Raw genomic sequence first — 7782 nt, 5'->3', positions numbered from 1 at the left:
TGGAAAATAGGTTTCCCCCGAATCGTACCAGGCAAGAGGGATTTCAACATGACAGAGAGACTGGAGACAGAGAGAGAGAGAAAGAGATGGATTTTTCTGCATCAAGCTGGGATGATTGAGGGGAGAGTGGGATGGGGAAGTGGGAGGTGGGTGAGATTCGAGGGGAGCTTTGTGGGTGTGTGTTATTTAAATAACTCTCTTTTCGCTTTTCAGTAATCTCAGTAACTAAAGGCGTTAAAGAAAGGAAGGCAAGGATACAGCCCATGAGTCTTGGTGGGGCCTGAGCTGGGGGATTGGGTGAAGTGCATGATCTATGTGGGTGGGGGTGGATGAGAGGTTTGAGCCTGAAATGGCAGAATGGTTCAAGGCCGGGAAGAGGCCATTCAATCCATCAAATCAGTGCTGGCTCTCTCGCAAGAGCAGCTCCCCCACCTTTCCTCCATTTCAGCGAATTGAAATCCAGCATCAAATCTCAGACTCATCTCGTCAGGTCTGGCTCAGAGCAGAAGGACCTAGGGATGAAATGGGGATGGTGCTACGAAAATGAAGGGGTGACTGCCCAAGTATTTGACTGGGGGGGTTCTAAATGGGGAGGGAGGAATCAGCGGGGTGTTGGAGTTTGTGGGAAACGGAATACGCCAAGTATGTAAACTCCTGGTCGTTAACAAACTCTCTGGCTGCAGACACCCCCAGATCCCAGTCCGGGGGGAAGGAGGAGAGAAAACACAGAGTAGAATTTTCACCGACGAGGGACGCGATTCCAACAGGAATATCCAGAGAGATGACATTTTTTTTCTTGCCTATTGCTAGCACCCTGAGCTCCGAGTTCAGATTCTAATGAAGGGTGTGTGTGAGACGTGAATCGCCAAAAATAAAGTGACTATTTCACAGGGTGACGGGGTAGGATTTTAGCAAGGTGGTGTCCCAATCTGTGTGTCATCATGAGACGTGACAGTGTGATTTACTGCAGGCTGGGCTGTGTCTGTTTATGAATAAACAAAGCAAGTGCAAGAGCTACCACTTTATAAGAAGGACAAACAGTCCTTCAGAGACTCACTCCCCAGCCTGTTGGTTAATATTAAACCCGCTGACAAAGTTTACAACGTTTGCTGAGACTTTGATTTCAGAATCCAGTGGATAGAATTCCCAGGGAAGGCAGCATGGAAACGTGAAGCTGTTGGATTTTTCAGGAGGGAGAGAGAGAGAGAGAGAGAGGTGACTCGCAAAATGGAGATGGGCGTGGATTTCTGTCTTGACTTGTGAGGTCAATGCTGTGTCCACACCCTCTTTCATGAACACACAAAAAAAGTGTACACAGCACACAGTCAGAATTAGACAGAGCTACCTGCAGGGTGAGACACACCTGGGACTCGTTCGGTCAAAGTTGCTGCCGCATTTTGTGGATTTTATTGAAGTGCTGAAGGATTGGAACATTTATTGTAAGTGTGTCTTCCCTCATTTTATCACACGGTGTTGTTGTGTTTGTACCTGGTTAACAAACTGGGTAAGATGTCCTGTCAACAAACCTGTCCCCAAAAATGTGCAGGATGGGGGGATGGTGTGGTTAACCACCCACACGATGCCACTTATTTGTCATCATGGAATGAATACAGACCAGAAGGAGGCCATACAACCTGATGTACCTGTGCTGGCTCTTCCCTGGCCAACCTGATGTAACTGTGCTGGCTCTTCCCTGGCCAACCTGATGTAACTGTGCTGGCTCTTCCCTGGCCATTTTACCATCAACCTTTTCTCTCTTTGAAGATCGTATGAGGAAAGGCTGAGGCACTTGGGGCTGTTTTCATTGGAGGAAAGAAGGTTTAGGGGTGACTTGATAGAGGTGTACAAGATGATTAGGGGTTTAGATAGGGTTGACCATGAGAACCTTTTTCCACATATAGAGTCAGCTATTACGAGGGGGCATAGCTTTAAATTAAGGGGTGGTAGGTATAGGACAGATGTTAGGGGTAGATTCTTTACTCAGCGAGTCGTGAGTTCATGGAATGCCCTGCCAGTAACAGTGGTGGACACTCCCTCTTTATGGGCATTTAAACGGGCATTGGATAGGCATATGGAGGATAGTGGGCTAGTGTAGGTTAGGTGGGCTTGGATCGGCGCAACATCGAGGGCCGAAGGGCCTGTACTGCGCTGTATTTTTCTATGTTCTATGTTCTCTCTCTCTCTCTGGAGGACCTTATCCAGTTTCACCAACTCCCTACAGTGTGGAAACAGGCCGTTTAGCCCAACAAATCCACACCAACTCTCCAAAAACCAACCCACCCAGACTCAACCCCTTACCTGAACCCTGTAACCTTGCATTTCCCACGGCTAACCCACTTAGCCTGCACATCCCTGAATACTATGGGGCAATTGAGCACTGCTTTATTCCTGATGAAGGGTTTTTGCCCGAAACGTCGATTTCACTGTTCTTTGGATGCTACTTGAACTGCTGTGCTCTTCCAGCACCACTAATCCAGAGGCAATTTAGCACAGCCAATCCACCCTAACCTGCACATCTTTGGATTGTGGGAGGAAACTTGAGCACCTGGAGGAAACCCGCGTAGACACAGGGAAAATGTGCCAACCCCATGCAGACAGTCTTTTTGGAATCGTGGACTTCCTTGGCTTGATTCTCTCAATGAGTCAGAGAGATATACAGTACAGAAACGGACTCTTTGGTCCAACTGTATAAAATCCTCCCTCCTTGTGATGCTGTCATACCCACTCTCGACACCCCTGTGTCTCTGAGAGTTTTGCCAACTACCCCCACCCCAGATGCTTTGGGGATTTTGAGCACCTCGATCAGATTTCCCCTCAGCTTCTCCACACGCTAGCTGCCCATGCATCGGACCCTTCCCAGCATTCCTGCCTGCTGCCATCCTCCCAGTCTGTTACTGTCATGTCTCCTGCCCAGAGTGCAGCACACAGACATCATGGTGGACTGCCCGCTACCTGTCCCACGTTTACAATTTCCTCACAGCAGCCGAGAGGCGAAGGATGGGGGTGAGAGTGGGAGGAGGCAGGATATCTTTTGCCCCATTAAATCAGTCATACATGTCACCCATGTGATGGTACCTGGGAGGACACCTACCCACACATCATCCTGACTTGGAATTTTACCGCCATTCCTGCAGTGTCACTCAGTAAAAATCCTAAAACTCCCTCCTGGCTAGCTTGCTCGTCAGAGTGTCAGCGTGGACTTGTTGGGCCGAATGGCCTGTTTCCACGCTGTAGAGTTTCTATATCTCTGGAGAAAGTGAGGACCGCAGATGCTGGAGAGTCAGAGTCAAAACATGTGGCCCCTGATGAAGTACTTACGCCCGAAACGTCGACTCTCCTGCTCCTCGGACGCTGCCTGACCTGCTTTTCCAGCGCCACACTTTCTGAATTCTATTCACGGAGCTCTCTGGATGCCCCCACCTCACTTGGACTGCGGTGGTCCAATAAGGCAGCTCGCCACCATCCTACACAAGGGACAATTAGGGATGGATCATACAGGTGATGACATCACCCTCTGAACTACTATCATTGCCCGGTTAGTTCAGTTGGCTGGCCAGCTTTTTTGCAGTGCAGACTGACACCAGGGGGGGACAATGGCCAAGTGGAGTTGTCACTGGACTGTCCATTCAGAAACTCAGCTTGGGGCCTTGGCTTTGAATCCCATCACAGCAGATGGTGGAATTTGAATTCAATGAAGCTTCTGGAATTAAGGCTGTAATGATGATCGTGAATCCATTGTCAATTGTCAGAACGAGAAAAGTCCCGTCTGGTTCGGAAATGCCCTTTAGGGAAGGAAGCTGCCATTCTCACCCGATCTAGCCTACATGTGACTCCCAACCCAAAGCAATGTGGGGTTGACTCTGGGTAATTAGGGATGAGTAATCAATTTGGGCCTAGCAAGAGATGCCCAAAACAGCCCAGGTTCTATTCCCACCCCAGCTGAGAACGTCATTGGCAATCTGCCCTGTGCAACCTCACTTCTGAGGCATGGTAACCGTCAGGCTGATGCTCACTAATGAGTGAATGGGTCAATGGTTAGTACCTCTCCATTGCGGATTTGCAATGGAAAAGAGCACATCAAGGGGTGAATGACAGAATTTATGGTGCAGAGTAAGGCCATTCCACCCATCGTGTCTGTACCAGCTCCCAAAAGAGCTACTCAGCTAGCCCCACTCACCAGCCCGTCTCTGTTGTCCTCTGACCTCACCACCTTCGGATGTATCTCCAGCTCTCTGTTAAAATTTCCAATGGACTCTGCTTCCACATTGACCCATTGTCTCGTATGTGTGAGTATTTATGTCTGTGTATTTGTGTGTAAGAGAGAGAGTGTGAGTGTGTATTTGTGTCGGTGTGCTTGCTTCTGTGTGTGTATATTTATGTGCATCTGTCTGTCTATGTCTATGTCTGTGTGTGAGAGAGAGAGTGAGCTGAAAATGTGTTGCTGGAAAAGCGCAGCAGGTCAGACAGCATCCAAGGAGTAGGAGAATCGACGTTTCGGGCATAAGCCCTTCTTCAGGAATGGGCTCTGATCTCCAGCATCTGCAGTCCTCACTTTCTCCTGTGAGAGAGAGAGTGTCTGTATGTGTCTGCGTGTGTGAGAGAGAGAGAGTGAGTGTCTGTCTGTATGTCTGTGCGTATGTCTGAGTCTGCCAATGTGTATGTGTCTGCCTGTCTGTGAGTCTGTGTGACCGGTGTGTGTGTGTGTGTGTGTGTGTGTGTGTGTGACTTGCGGGTGATGTTCTGATATATCTGTTCTCTTTGTCCTTCTAAGTGGTTAGAGGTCACACAGCAGGCAGTGCTGACCAGACTGTGTGGAGTTCTGTGGATCTCTAATAAATAAAGAGGTGACAGAAATAAAAGCAAAGTGCAAAGCACTGGAGGGGGCGGGCGGGCGGGGGAGGCGACTGGGACAAAGTTTGTAGCCAGCGAACTAGTAGGATCTGGCACATTCTATGTAAACAATTGAAGTTCGTAAAGAACTTTAAAAAGTACTCAGACACATAGTTGGGATGATAAAAGTTTATGTTTATTCTTTCCTGGGAAGTGGGTAAAGCCAGAATTTATCTCCTATCACTAGTTGCTCTTTAATTTAGGGAAAGGTAAAAGAGTCTAGAGTTGTGTGTAGGCCAGACCGAATTAGGAAGGCAGGTTTCCTTCCCTGAAGGACACTGTGGACCCAATGAATTTTTAAACACTAATTGCTTAACAGCTCCCATGATCAGGGTCATGGTTTATTCACTGAATTCAAATTCTGCCAGTGCCTGTGGCAGGATTCAAACCTTGTCTCCACATCATTAGCCTAAGGGTTATTAATCCTGTAATGTAACCACCACAACACTAGCATTCCACCATCCAATCCCACAAATATGGGATGACAGCAACGACTGCTTCAGAGAGCCAGCAGAGCGTGATGGGCCGAGTATCCTCCATGTGTGTGGTGTACACTTTCAGAACTCTGTCTTAGGCAGGGGTTTAGTTTTGATGCTACAATTGACCTCAGCAGCTCTGGGCTAGGGCGGGACCATTGTTGATTAATGTCATTTGCAAATGATTGGTTACCCATCCAGTGAGGGATTGCACTCAGTTTGTGTGAAGAAGACTGTGTGGTTTTTTAAAGACAGGAAGGAGAGAGAGAGAGAGAGAGAGAGAGAGAGAGAGAGCGAGCAAGAGCGAGAGCCAGAGAGAGAGAGAGAGAGCGAGAGGGAGAGAGAGAGCGAGAACACGAGCGAGAGAGAAAAAGCCAGAGAGAGAGAGAGAGAGAAAGAGCCAGAGAGAGAGAGAGAGAGAGAGCCTAATACGAATGCGACTGGGGATGAAGGACTTCTGTCATGCTGAGAAATCAGAGGAGCTGGGATTGTTCTCCATCATGTAGAGAAGGATTAAAAGAACATTTATCAAGTCTGTTGAAATCTGGGGCTTTGATAAATGGGTGTCCTATGGTGGCAGGCAGGGGATAGCAGATGGTTGACGTATGGTTGGGGTAGAAGATTTGATTTGATTTGATTAATTATTATCACGTGTACCTAGGTACAGTGAAAAGTTTTGTTTTGCGTGCAGTACAGGCAGATCATACCATACAAAGACTTAAAGATCTTAAGGTGATAGAACAGAGGGAGGGATACCAAGTTACAGCTGGAGAGACGGTGCACAGAAAGCAAGATCGGCATTAGATTTAAAATTTGAGAGGTTCATTCAGCGGAGAAGAAGCTGTTCTTGAATCTGTTGGTACATTTGTTTAAGCTTCTGTATCTTTGGCCTGACAGAAGAGGTTGGAAGAGATTATAACCGGGATGAGAGGAATCGTTGATGATGTTGGCTGCCTTATTATTTGAGAATTATTTGAGTCTGAGGTTATTATTTGGAACACGTTGTCTGCAAGGGCAGTGGAAGCAGATCTCAGAGTTCTACAGCATAGAAACAGATCCCTCCTCCCAACCAGTCCATGCCGACCAGATATCCTAAATTAATCTAATCTCACTTGGCCCTTATCCCTCTAAACTCTTCCTATTTATATACCCATCCAGGAATGGGGTAAATACTTAGAAAGGGAAATGTGTAGTGTTACAGTGAAAGAGTAGGAGTGAGTGGACTGATGAAGGGCTTTTGCCCGAAACGTCGATTTCGCTGCACTTTGGATGCTGCCTGAACTGCTGTGCTCTTCCAGCACCACTAATCCAGAATCTGGTTTCCAGCATCTGCAGTCATTGTTTTTACCTAATGGGTAGTCCAGGCTAGTCCACAAACTCAATGAACCGAATGGCTGACTCATGTTTGGTTTCATTCGATGATTCCACATGGAATGTTTTTGTGGTGAGTTGGGGAAGGTTAGGGAGATCTTTCTCTTATTCAACAACCACCTGACCTTCTCAGGATGATCTGGAGAGTGAATGACGTAGTGTTGTTCAGGTAATTGCAGCAATATCATCAGATCTCACAGCCAGCAGTTGGATGAATGACATGTTAATCTAATTCCTGCTTCTTATATTACGCATCAAGGAAGGAATATTTATGAGGGCAGCGAATGAATATAATGTTTCGTCTTTTTCACGTCATTAGTCAGCCACTGGGACATGAAACTGAGACCTGGATTCATTAGAGACAGAGAGGACACTTCAGAAAGGGCAGGACCCCCTCACAATGGCATCAGGGTGGGAGGGACATAGTCCTCAGGCTACATTGCATGCTCACGCCTCTGCTTTGGGTACTATCATAGAATCCCACAGTGTGGAAAGAGTCCATTCGACCCATTGAAGTCTGCACCGATATTCCGAATAGCATACCATGCAAATTGACAGGGACTGGCACTGGGTGATGGTGTGATGGCCACAACGTTGGGCAAGGGAAGGTGGGGGGGCTAGAAGGTGCTCTCCAGAGACTGGGACGTGGTTGGAGGCTAATGAGTATTGCCCCATGTGTGGTCTAACCCCACAGTGTGTGAAGGGTTGTCCACCACTGAGTAAATCAGGTCGCTATTTGTTTCCTGGGCAGGGCTAGCTCGTCATATTGCATCAGTTGCTGCTCATAACGAAGGTGGGCTGCAACAAACCTCATCAAATCCACGGTGTCATGCTAAGAAAGGAAAAACACACCCTGGTCTAACTAGAAGAGTTTATTTTGGTTAATAAGGTACAGTCTACTGCATTGGGGCAATTAATTATGCGTGACATCGCCACTCCACTGGCAGTGTTCCAGCGATTCTGGGATGTCATGTTGGGGTTGTACAGGACATTGGTGAGGCCACTTCTGGAGCACTGTGGGAAGTTCTGATCGCCCTTATAGGAA

The 7782-nt window shown here is 47.6% G+C and overlaps 1 protein-coding gene across 1 annotated transcript in view; it reads left to right on the top strand.

Moving 5' to 3' along the window:
- Positions 1-1080: 1080 nt before the first annotated feature.
- The window catches only part of LOC132831264 (epidermal growth factor receptor kinase substrate 8-like protein 1), a 109623-nt gene continuing 102921 nt past the window's right edge, over positions 1081-7782 (top strand). Inside the window, exon 1 of the mRNA XM_060849288.1 lies at positions 1081-1439. The gene's annotated coding sequence lies outside the window, so the exon portion shown is untranslated. The remainder of the gene's footprint in view (positions 1440-7782) is intronic.

The sequence above is a fragment of the Hemiscyllium ocellatum genome, chromosome 33 (assembly GCF_020745735.1).
Source record: "Hemiscyllium ocellatum isolate sHemOce1 chromosome 33, sHemOce1.pat.X.cur, whole genome shotgun sequence".
In the NCBI taxonomy this organism is placed as follows: domain Eukaryota; kingdom Metazoa; phylum Chordata; class Chondrichthyes; order Orectolobiformes; family Hemiscylliidae; genus Hemiscyllium; species Hemiscyllium ocellatum.
The sequence above is the reverse complement of the archived record's forward strand: the minus strand, read 5'-3'. Positions and strand labels throughout refer to the sequence as shown.